This window comes from Schistocerca americana, chromosome 3 (assembly GCF_021461395.2).
Source record: "Schistocerca americana isolate TAMUIC-IGC-003095 chromosome 3, iqSchAmer2.1, whole genome shotgun sequence".
Lineage (NCBI taxonomy): Eukaryota > Metazoa > Arthropoda > Insecta > Orthoptera > Acrididae > Schistocerca > Schistocerca americana.
This window is the reverse complement of record NC_060121.1, coordinates 842,005,394-842,018,888: the sequence shown is the minus strand read 5'-3', so window position 1 is coordinate 842,018,888 and position 13,495 is coordinate 842,005,394.

The following is a 13,495-nucleotide window of genomic DNA, read 5'->3' as shown; positions in this document are numbered from 1 at the left end:
ACTCTAAAACACGCTAAAATCTCAAGCCTAGAACACACGGCAAGAGAAACACTGATGGTGGAAAGACAAATAGCAAGTCGAACGAACAGCACCAGAGCGAACGAGGAGAGTTAAAATGTAGGTAGGTCGAGGGCCTAAAATCTGAGGATAAGGCGCCCACCCTTAAATAGAATGACAAAGAACTGCTTCACGGATAAAACTTAAAACTATATCAGCCGTTGAGACATTGTCACCTAACACCATAGGCAGCACCTCAGGTAGGTTGGCACAGTCCAGCAAGATGTGGACCACTGTCAAAGGGGAGCCGCATCGACACTGGGGTGGGCCCTCTCGTTGGAGGAGATGACCGTGAGTCAGCCAAGTGAGGCCGATGCGGGGCCGGCAAAGGGCAACGGAGTCCTGCAAATGGCTCGCAAGTATGACCTCCAGACCTTTGTCGTCTCCTTTATAGCAAGTAATTTATTGGAAAGAAAGCAGGTGTTGACGGATGTGAAAATTACCGAAGTATCAGTTTCATAAGTCACAGTTGCAAAACACTAAAGCGAATTCTTTACAGACGAATGGAAAAACTCGTAGAAGCTGACCTCGGGGAAGATCAGTTTGGATTCCGTAGAAATGTTGCAACACGTGAGGCAATACTGACCCTGCGACTTATCTTAGAAGAAAGATTAAGGAAAGGCAAACCTACCTTTCTAGCATTTGTAGACTTAGAGAAAGCTTTTGACAATGTTGACTGGAATACTCTCTTTGAAATTCTGAAGGCGGCAGGGGTAAAACACAGGGAGCGAAAGGCTATTTATAATTTGTACAGAAAGCAGATGGCAGTTATAAGAGTCGAGGGATACGAAACGGAAGCAGTGGTTGGGAAGGGAGTGAGACAGGGTTGTAGCCTCTCCCCGATGCAATTCAATCTGTATATTGAGCAAGCAGTACAGGAAACAAAAGAAAAGTTCGGAGTAGGCATTAAAATCCATGGAGAAGAAATAAAAACTTTGAGGTTCGTCGATGACATTGTAATTCTGTCAGAGACAGAAAAGGACTCGGAAGAGCAGTTGAACGGAATGGACTGTGTCTTGAAACGAGGGTATAAGGTGAACATCAACAAAAGCAAAACGAGGATAATAGAACGTAGTCGAATTAAGTCTGGTGATGCTGAGGGAATTCGATTAGGAAAGGAGACACTTAAAGTAGTAAAGGAGTTTTGCTATTTGGGGAGCAAAATAACTGATGATGGTCGAAGTAGAGAGGATACAAAATGTAGACTGGCAATGGCAAGGAAAGCGTTTCTGAAGAAGAGAAATTTGCTGAGATCGAGTATAGATTTAAGTGTCAGGAAGTCATTTCTGATAGTATTTGTATGGAGAGTAATCATGTATGGAAGTGAAACATGGACGATAAATAGTTTAGACGAGAAGAGAATAGAAGCTTTCGAAAGAAGAATGCTGAAGATTAGATGGGTAGATCACGTAACTAATGAGGAGGTATTGAATAGAATTGGGGGAAGAGTATGTGGCACACTTGACAAGAAGAAGGCTCCGGTTGGTAGGACAAGTTTTGAGGCATCAAGGGATCACCAATTTAGTATTGGAGGGAAGCGTGGAGGGTAAAAATCGTAGAGGGAGACCAAGAGATGAATACACTAAGCAGATTCAGAAGGATGTAGGCTGCAGTAGGTACTGTGATATGAAGAAGCTTGCACAGGATAGAGTAGCATGGAGAGCTGCATCAAACCAGTCTCAGGACTGAAGACCACCACCATAACAACAACAACAACAACAACAACAATTTATTGGGCGTAGTCAGAGTGTCCCATTCATTGAATGAATAGTCGACGTCCAAAGTCGCTGAGTTCTCGTGACCGCCCCGTTCTGCTTTTACTGCTTCTTTACTGACAACACTGTACGCCCCGCCTATTTTATACTGGGTGGTCCACCTCTCCCGCGACATCTAGTTGTCACTCCCCCATTACTCTGAGGTGTCCGGGTACTCTTGAGCAGACAGTGTATACACACCGTAGACAATCAGAAGGCTATGCTCGGTTGATGAATTGCCTTCCCCGGTGGGGTTTTCAGGGTTCCCCCTCCCAGAACACCTAACAAAAATTATATATGCCGAGGAGTATCGGGTTCCGGAGACACATCAGCATTCGAGAAGCCGTCACAGTAGAAAGTTTCTCATCTGCCCTGACTCTGTCGGTGCCTGTTGCGACGGCGCGGTTCTTTCCGTCCCTTTACGACGGACCTGCACCTACCTGTGAACATTGTCTCAGCAGATCATCAGTAGGAAAGCCGAGCGAAACCTACTGTACTTCGACGTGAACCAGGCTGCAATTAAAGTCACTAATCTACGTTTCGGGAGAAACACGAAATGGAAGGTTGGAAATTTCGTCCTCAATTAATATATTCTGAAACTTAGGTGAACAAGTACCACTGCCAAGGCCGTGCTAATCTTAAAACAGTCACTCATAATCCCTTTCACTCACGTTAGGAAGTTTATGGTGTTGCATTTCCCGAAAACGTAATAGCTACAAAAATACTGATTGTTTTTGATTGAGAATGCTCACCAAATATTAAGTCTGTGGGTACCAAATGCAGTCACAGTTTTTAGCCACCGACCTGCTAAATACGCCACGCGGAATATATGTCTTTCCTCGTCACAAAATTCACTTAAAAATTCCAAAATTTTTACACACCCATTGGAATAATTCTGCCGTCACTTTACAACAGTTTTGATGTATGAAACACTGCTAGATCCGGCAACTTACGATTTCCATCGGAACTAGTACTGCACACGTCTGACCTGTTTCATGGCTAGGCTCCGACTCTTCTCTAGAATACTCTCAGTCTTCTCTACCAGCAGAGAAAGGCGCGCGAAGAAATTGCTTTACCATTGGTCAGTTTACTCAACAGCCAATAGCAAAACAACACTCTCCCGCGTCAGTCCGCGCTTTTCATCAATAACCAATCGCAAAATAGTAAACCCAACAACTGCACTTTTTACCGACGTAATTATCTAATATGCTGAAGTTTAGTTTATGCATAAAGTTATTTACTGTTGTTATATATACCTGAATTAACTTTCCCTTTATCATAAACTTACTTTACAAAACTATTCTACAAAAATCCCCTGTCCATATCCATACTACTTCGAAATGTTCCCATACTAAATCCTACTACACGACTCGTTAAACAATTATCTTCATATTAATCTTAAACCACACTCACCCATCATTCATACTGCTAAAACATATTTATAACATTTTACATACACAAAAAGAAATAATAACACTTTATGAAAATACTAGAACAGTTTATGAAAAACATTCTGTTACTTTAGTGCACTCTAGTGAGCACAATCGAAACTAAAATCACAGTCCTCCTATCCAATATTGTCCTCTATCGGCTGATACATAAACTACGTGCGCGTCCAGTCTCGCGTCACCATCTGTCACTATCCAGCTCTGACAATGAGACACATCTCCCACTTAACCGCCTCCAAGGCAGGATCGGTATACGGCGCTACGCCTCACTGTAATCAGTACGACAAATGTATTCAGTAGAAAACAAAAATGATTCAGACAGCCAAAAATGCCGTACAATAGATCCAAAAGAGAGGCAAAGAGACGGTGCTCGGCTGGGTATCGAGACACATTGAGATATCGAAAAATGGTGCATCCGACAAAGCAGCGAAGGAAGCACATAGACAAGGTATTCTAACTCGATGCACCTTCCACCAGCGCGCTATCATCTCATTGTCGGACAGAAGAATCATGTGTCGACGTCGAAACCTGCGTTTGGAGATGGTAAATAAACTGCGGTCAATCATATCCTTCACCCAGGGGTGGCGGGTCACATGCCAGCCACATAGATGGAACGAAGTGATGTTCACCAGGTTCAGAACAGGACACTGTCCACTGACACACGGTCACCTCCTCCAGCGGGATGGGCCACATGTTTTTAAACACTCCACGATGGAAGTCACGTCAACTAGCAGGAAAGTTCTGTCGACCAATCGATGTCCTAAATCCCAACTTTTAGGGCACTTAACACTGTCTTTTTTGCGCCCTAAACAAACCAGAGTTACTTTAAGAATTGTGATCTAGCACCAGCATTGCCACCAACCCACACAAGCAGAACGAAAGGAAATCTTGACGATTAGGAATCAAAATTATAGCAGCACACTATATATATATCACGAAAACTAGCCAAAAAGTTGCGACGAAACGTGAGCGCGTTAAATAATTCTTGTTGTTCACATGTGTTCTATGGAATATGTATGTCTCATTCTACAATTGTTATAAACAAGTAATAAAAAATATTCATCAGAAATTTAGAAAGGGTACTTAATTATTGTTGACATGACTATAAATGCATTTGGTACTCAAACCAATCGTTTTGTCGATGACTTCTTTACTGTCAAAACTGAAATTGCAGTAGGGACAATGCTAACGTTTCTGACTTCTTGATTGCTTATACGGCTTCATTACAGTCCATTTTTCTGTATATCTAGCATTTTATTTCAGCACATAGTTTTAGTTTTGTTGCTCTTATTTTTGTCCTGAACGAACTGCTTTGTTGTTGTTTACAAAAACAGAATTCCAAATTAGGGACAAAAGGGTATCCTGGGCTTATGTTACCAAGTAATATAAGTGCATAGATAAATTTAACTTTATTGTTAGTAGCCGCATATGAAAGTAATTATAAGAAGTTGCGTGCATCTCATGGAATATTCGTGATTTCTCCAATTGTGACAAGTTAAGTTTCGTCGTACAGTTTTTATTCACGTGAAGAATCGCAGGAAATCATTTTAACATGTAAAATCATATTAGCACAGTAGGAACGAAAATTTTGCTGAAGCGTTCAGGGTAGTATGCGCTACCCAACTGAATACTAGTAGCCGACTTTTCATGACACACCCTAGTAAATTAACAGCTCTGAGTTCGCGTGTTGTTGAGACTTTGGCACGCAGCTGCAAGCGAACTGGAGGTACGCTCGAAACACGAATTATGTAATTATCTTCTATTGCGTCTCCTGTATCGACGGCCGTTAAAATAAATGTTTGCATGACGCCCAGCTTTACAGTTATGGCAGATCAAAGCAATGGCGTTTTTATGTTGCAAAGGTTGAACTGATTCGGATATAGTAATTGTTTACAGCGTGAGCTAGAACTCCACCGCCACACTTTCAGAGGTATTAGTATAGATCAAAACAAGAAGAAATGTCTGGTAAAAATGGGCTTTAGAACGCACACCTTCAAAGCTACTGCGAAACACATTTTTTCTACTGATCAAGCGCTCATAGCTGTTAGAGTGTAAACTTTGGAGGCCATATGTACTGGGCACTTTTTTCTTTGTTTTGGCCCCTACAATCTCATATCTATATGTTATGTGCATTGCTTGAGTAGGCTGATGTGAGAAATATAGGATTATCACATATCTCACTATAGTAAATTACAGTGTAGAGTAATATAAAAAAAGAGTGAGGAAAAGATGCAGACGGGATTGATGAAGATAAGTTAGGCTCCAAATTAAGTTAAAGACACCTGACAAGCAATTCTGGCCAAACAGTTTGTAACAGAAGGCGAAAAATTGTAATTCTTCCACAGCATTTGAAAATCAGAAAGTAGAAACACCGACAAATGTGTTGCTCAGCAAGGAACAGTAAAGTGTCAATACTGTACTGGTACACAAAAACAAGAGTATATTGAATAAGTCATCAATGATGCTGCATGCAAACAGGTACAGAGTCAAAAGACCCCACAAGGTACGTAGAGGTAGAAAGCTGCACCAAACCAACCGAAGGACAACCACTTAAAAAGTTTTAATAATCGTGTTATGTAAAAATTTGCTCTGTGTCTGATACTGCGGGGATTAGAGTTACGTCACCGAGTCGGAGAAAGCCACAGCTGTTTCTTTGCTCGTATTGTCTCGTTCTCTTGCACTTAATCATTGCCCCTCTATATCGCACATGACATGAAAGTCATCTCCTTTGTGGTTTTTCGTCGGATGAGTGATATACCGTCGCATTTAATTAAAGGGTTCTCACTCCACCATTCTGTGGCTTTTATACGCAGGCACAGCGGGAGGATTATCCCCAACGTAAATTGTCCACTTAAAACATCGCCGCTTTTATGCTATGACAACTTTGCCTTACACAAAACCGTCTGACGTTACACAATTAGAGAGTAGTATGGTGTATTTATATCATGAAGAGTTTGTGAAAATGATGAAAAAAAGCACATTTCCCCCTCTATCACGAAAGCTCTACATACTCTTCGCTCTTCCCTTCATTCAAAGATGTATTATGAAAAACACCGGAATACATTTAACACAGATTCAGTGATTTGGTCAGTTTATTACTGTCATTGTTTTTCTCTCGCGAAATGGAAGATGGGGAACTGCCAGGTTTTCACATCTGACTGCAACTATTGCACCGAGTCATTACCACGACTTCATGTGTGGATGCTCCCTTAATTTCGTTACAGAGAAAGCAAAATGTTCCGAGGAGGGCAGTCAAAAAAGGAAACCCAAACTCCTAATAAGATATTCCCATAATTGATTCAATAAATACCAGCTGTTGTTGTTAATGGACAAAGCGTCTCTAAAAAGTTTTCGCTTCGGCTCAGATCTGGTGTCTACATGCAGAAATGTTTCACAGGAGAAATTAGCAAATCTGTGACCGACCTGCACACACAAAGAGAATGAATGCAGGTAACGAAACAATGTGTTGCTGCTATGAAAGAAGTACACGCGTAAGGACCTGCGCGCGTGAAAGGGATGAGAGAATAGTCAATGAAAATTTAGAATAGACAGATCACGTCGAGCGAATTTTTCTTAACAAACCTCAGTAGACCAATTACTGTAAAATGACTACAGGTACCGAATTAGTTACGGTCTTCGTAGATGTATTTAGTATGGTCTGCCACATCCGTTTAACCTGAATGTTCATCTCTCACAGCTCTACTTTTGTAATAGAACACACAGTTTTCCACCTCTCCACTACAGTAATTCAAGTTATCGTGTGTCACTGTGGCCCCGTATGAATATTTGAATATGATATCTAATTTTAAGTTTTTGCTCATTGCAGAATATATGTTTCTTGATTTGCGCTGCAACGTCCGACCGAACGTCTCCAAAGAATCAACATTTCTATGGTGCACTCGTGCTGGTAAACGAATTCTTGACAAACTCCATGACTTATCTTCGAATGTTGTGTGTCTCTTCCGTCAAATCAAATGGATAAGGGTTGTAAACTGACCAATAATAATTTATATTCTTCTGTGCCCGCTACTTAGTATATGACTTTCAAGGACATTGTGTAATTATAATTCCAAGTACGCTGCTAAGTTTGATTGCTTTAATTTTTACAGCAGGCCTGCTTCGGCTGATTGTCATTATCAGGTTATACCTGATGGTTTTGATATCCATGTGATATCAGTGGTTCTGCCATTGACTATTTGCTTGTAAATTACATTCCTTTGGGGTTACTGGAGTAATAACGGTTCGTTGTCACTTTATCTGACATTTTACTTTATGTAGTTCTTAGTATATATATTCTTTGTATCACAGAGGGAATCTAAAAGATACTCCAGCGATATTGCATATGCCAGATAAGGTGATAATCAACCGTTCTTACTGCAGTAACACCAAAGGAACGTAGCCTACAAGCAAATAGACAATGACAGAACCACCGACATCGCACCGTTCTCGAAACCATCAGATATAGCCTGACGATGGCACTTCAGTCGAAACAGGCCTGTTGATAAAAATAAAAGCAATCAAACATAGCAACGTACTTGGAATTATAATTATACAATGATTAATAACACTCAAAATTTAGGTCAATCGGTCTAGAGTTTTACACATAATCATGTCATTCAGGAATGTAAGTTTCTTAGAAGAATTCGCAGGAACGTGCCTTGTCTAAAAGATGACTGACGTAGTCGCTCCACCTTAAACCGCTCCAAAATGATAGTCTTAGGTGTTTGGCATTTGCGACTGACTGCAGCAGTTACTATGAGTTAGTATAATTAAACAATATCGGTCTTTTTTGCCTATTTGAAACCACAGACCTCCTTAACCATTATTATTTACAGCTTTACTGCGTTGAGACGTCTTGGGCTGTAGAGCCATGAATAATTAGTGCATCGATTTATAACAGAGAGCAGGAGGTTGAAAAAAAAAATGAACCTGCAACGTATGGTAAAACAAACTGTCTGCAGCCTTAAGCGGAGTAATAACGGGGCGCGTGTTCGGTTGATAACAGAGACCCACCTTCTGGTTCAGTGTACCCTTACTCCATCCGTATGTCCTCTAGCTGTTAAAACGTACTTGTTCTGTAGCCGTCCTTACAATGCGCTCCAACCGGTGTGGCACAATCTCTTTGCATTATCACAAGACAACTGAAGACGACGTTCGTACGCTGTCGAATAAATAATACGCTACTCTGGTAAAACCCACTATGTTGCTTAAGTCCTAAGTCATCTGATTACTTTGGTAACGTGACAAACGCTAAGGTACCATCGCCTCGCACCAGAATTCCGGAAGCCTATGCGGTAGTTATTAATTACAATTGAAAGGATCACTTTTGAATTTAACACCCTGTGACTCCCGTCTGAGATCACAATAGTGCGGGAGGTTGAAAACAAAACTACAGGATAATTCTGACTCTGCTTAGCAACTACGCACCATGTTCTCCCAAACGAGAAACATTAACACCCACAGTCGTGACCAAAAAGGTCATCAGCGACTGTTTAGCCCAGCACTGATAAAGTTCACAATGAGGCAACAAGCATCGTAACACTTACCAGCTGCAAGATGAGAGGTAAAGTAAAGACGCGGTATAAACTTTATTCATCCAAGCTACCAACGTCTACTGTCACAGAAAAATATCAATTAAAGTGACTTCTTCCACGACTGTTCATATTCTGACTTGGCCAACATACTGAATGATCATAAAGCTTAGTGCGCCACTGAGGAGAAAGTGCCATCAGCTACAAATCCATCTCAGGCAACGTCCGTCTGATTCTGCCTTGAACAAGGCCCTGCGACCCCTCTTTACCACTTTTTAGGCGCTTGCGACGTCAAACATGTCACTTCCCCTAATATATACAATTTTAATATGATGAGACTGGTTCTCAAAATCCGTGCTTTCTGGTATTACTGCTTGAAAACGGATATTCCTCTATGGGCTACTCATGCTTCTCCCACCCTTCAGGGTTTGAGACGAGTCCAACCGCCTTTTACTAAGGGGTGTCCGCCCCAGTGATAGGCAGCTACCGCTCATTGTCTCAAATGTCGAACATCTCACTGCTTTCCCAAACTGCGCAAATGCTGCGTACACAACGAATCCAACTGTATAGTCATTATCAGCTTCAGATAGCTGCTGTCAGTCGATTTATGTATCAGTTGGTAATGTCTAGGCTGCAGGTCGACTGTTAATGACCAAAGGGCAGACTGGGGCATTTCCGCTTTACAAGTTCAAATGGTTCAAATGGCTCTGAGCACTATGGGACTCAACTGCTGTGGTTATCAGTCCCCTAGAACTTAGAACTACTGAAACCTAACTAACCTAAGGACATCACACACATCCACGCCCAAGGCAGGATTCGAACCTGCGACCGTAGCAGTCCCACGGTTCCGGACTGCGCGCCTAGAACCGCGAGACCACCGCGGCCGGCCCGCTTTACAAGTGCTCTGGAAGTTTTGCAGGAGTTTTGCTAGAGACCTTGTGTTGGATGAACAGACATAGTATTGAGGGACATTGGTTAACAGACATTTATTTAATATGTCCGTTTAAACAATATGTATTTAATGAAGTATGTGACAGAAACTGGTACTCGTGTGTCGAATTGTTGTGAAAAGAATAACTGGAAGAAAATCTGGATATAAATTTCATTTCTAGACGAAAACTACTGATAAGTGCCATACATAACATTAAGCAATTCTGATCTTCAATACTGAAAATAGTAAAGAGGAGAAACTTCTTAATGTTCAGAAAAATTATAGTTATATAGTCACAAGCCGACTTGCGGTTCCTTGGGCCACCATAAATTGACAACTGAAATGCTCAAAGATAAAGTGTAACCTTGCTTCTTACACGCATGAGAGAAGCAAGGTTACCCAAGAGACTCATGGGTTCAGCAGTAGAGGGTAGGAGGAGTCGGGGCAGACCAAGGAGAAGATACCCGGATTCGGTTAAGAATGATATTGAAGTAATAGGCTTAACATCAGAAGAGGCACCAATGTTAGCACTGAATAGGGGATCATGGAGGAATTTTATAAGGGGGACTATGCTCCAGACTGAACGCTGAAAGGCATAATCAGTCTTAAATGATGATGATGATATAAAGTATCATAGATAAAATTATACAAGAGGTGCAAAATTAATGTCATGTTGAGCGCTTAATAGGAAAGTATTACATATTTATGTCATGAAAAATACTTACACCTTTAACTAAAAAAGGAAAAGTAAAGTTTTTATGTGGAGATACATTACTGAGTCCATATCTGTATTAATCAAGATGTAATGTAATACTGCAATGGTGTAGTGACAGACGGTGCAGTGAGTAATAGAAAATTTCAAGGCAAGATTAGAGAAAGCACGCACACACGTGCGCGCTGGCCCATACACACACACACACACACACACACACACACACACACACACACACACACACACACACACACACAGTGTTTCCGTGATGGTGCCGTAAACTTGCAAGGATGTTGCAGTAGGCCAAATGCATCAATTTGAGGCAACGGAACTTATTGATAGCTACAGAATCTCAAGTGCTGTGTGTAATTCTTCCATTGGTGTATATGAAGCTATAAATCTTTGACTGTAAGATGTGTCACTCTGATTCATTACATTTTTAACTGCTGACGTTGTATGGTGGGCAAGTCATGGAAACATGCAGGCGAACATAGGACACGAAACTCTGCCAATGCACTGCAGATGGTTGTCATTGATGAGAGACCTCCAATCAGCACTCTATCAGTTACAAGTGAAAGGGATGTCACGCGCAGTAGTGTGTGGAAAGTGACAGTGAAACTGCGGCTAAGCCCGTGTCATTTACAGGAAGTCCCTGCTTCGACTCCTGTTGACTTTGGAGTGGTTGGGTACTGCAGCGCTCTGTGCTCGATCCACATTCCTACAATTTGCTTTTCTCACTTGAACCTTATGTGAACGGTGACCGAAAACTCACTGGTTTGATCAGTAATGTACGGACCGCTGAAAATCCCCAAGTTACAACTGTGGAGGGCTGTCAATAAGGAATTGCAGTGAAGTTGCGGACGGGTAGGTATAGCCAATAATTGACAAATTCCCGCAACCGCTCCTCGTGCGTAACTGCGCTTGTGTACAACGTGTTTATAAAAAAAAGTACCACCGCTGTTGTCCTAAGGAATCCGGCAGGACTTTTATGTAAGAATGTCATGTCTGCACGGAAGCTGAAAGGCATCACTAAAGGTGGTGAACATAGAACATGGGGTAAACTTCCCAGGTGAATACGATCGTTAAAAATGTGTATCGGATTTTTACTACCGTCAGTAGATCAAACTAAAATGCCAAATTTCCTCGTTTTTGTTTATACCTTTCAAGTCAGTCGTTTCCAGCCTGCAGTTCCACAAGTCGTTACGTTTTCCCTTGTACAGCTGGCCTAAAAATTGTATTACCATCATGGGGAATACCCTATCCAAACAAGTACTAGAAGTTTAAAACTCTGTACTAGACCAGGAACGTTGTCTCCAAGGGGCAATGCTCTTAGAGACAATGAGTTAGCCAGGCCTGACTCATTGCCGACCATTACGCCTTATATGTTGCCAGGACCTGTCTTCTATTTTCCAAACTTCAGAAGTCTAGCAGTCCTAGAAGAAATGACACTGCGGAGCCTGGCTGTTTGTTTCCAGAATGAATCTTCCATACTGCAGCGGAGTGTGCGCCGTTTTGAAACTAGCTGGCAGATTAAAACTGCGCAAAAGATTGTGACTCGAGGCTGCAACATGGCCTTTCGCTGCTAAGGCGGGTCGCGGGAGGCGCGTGGGTGGCTCACCTGCTAAGGGCAGAAAGGCGAGAACCGACCTGGCACGATGTTTCCATATAGCAGAAACTTTCAAAACAATGTACACCAACTGCAGAGAGGAATAGTCACTGAGGATTATAATTCTGTTTGTTTTACCTTAAAAGACGAGTTGTACAGGTGCAATATGGTTCAACGTAATGTTTGAAATGTCCTAATTTCGCCAAGTTTTCCAAAACTTATAGTTTTTATGTCAGCCTTGTAACGTTGCAATAACATCGCGTGGCCCACCGGAAATGGTACATTTTCATTTGGCCACCCTGCTTAGACGTACATGATGGGTTGGAAGCCCCGTACACCTTGTTTGGTATCAAATGTTGTTATGCAGGTTGCTAGCTGTGTTACCTCTTATCAGTTGCTGGAATTTATGTTTACATGTTTTCGCAGTAGAAGCTGAGTTTTAATTTATAACCATGGCAGATGTGAGCGGTCACAGTTACACTATTGAAGAGAGCTTAGTGACAAGTGTGTGGGTTAACGAACCACAACGCACAGGGCAAACAGTGAGACAGATTATAGGAGTATTCCAGGAAAGGCTCCATAGCCCAAGACAACGTTTATAGATTAGGAAAGACGTGCTTTTGCTTTTGGCCGTATTAAAAACAGGCTGCGAAGCAGAAAGAAGAAGACACGAAAAGAAACATGTGTCAGAGTCTCAGCTTAGATTGAACAGTCTCCTACGAAGTCGAGACGTAAACGCGCTTCGGAAAGACCTTAAGGTCAGACCTCTTTGACCGACGTTCGTAAGCCAGTTATCAGATACCGACCGGAATGAGCACGTTTTAATATGCTGTGCTTTAATCATCTTGGGGTTGAAGCTATCTTTTCCCGTGTTTGCTTTAACACTACATTTTTGGATGGGGTCCGCCTTTAGCCAAACAATTTTGTTTTTTATCCCAAATATGTTTCACTGCAGTTGCAGCATCATCAGTGGGATATTATTTTATGGCTGTTAAAGAATGTTCTTTACTGTTTGTAAACATGTAAATATTAGTTTTTAAATTCGTAATTACAGATTACATAAAATTATGAATTCATACCTTTATACGACATGTTGTGGTTTTCCTGATCTGTTATGTTTCTACAGTGACTGTGGGACAAACAGTAAAGAACATTCTTTATTCTTAACAGCCATAAAAGAAAAGCCCACTGAAGATGCTGCAACTGCAGTGAAACATGTTTGAGATACAAAAACAAAATTGTGTTTCGCTACAGGCGGATCCCACCCAAAAACATACGTAATGCCGTGCTTTGTTAAGTCAATTTTCAAATGCAGTGACCCATGCCAAATTTATGTATTCGTATGAACGTGCCGGTTATCGTAGGTGACTTGCTAGAAATATTGTCTTTTGGGCCAAAGAGAATCCTCATTACACAGTCAAGTTAGAAACGAACCTGCCTCGCGTAAAGATGTGGG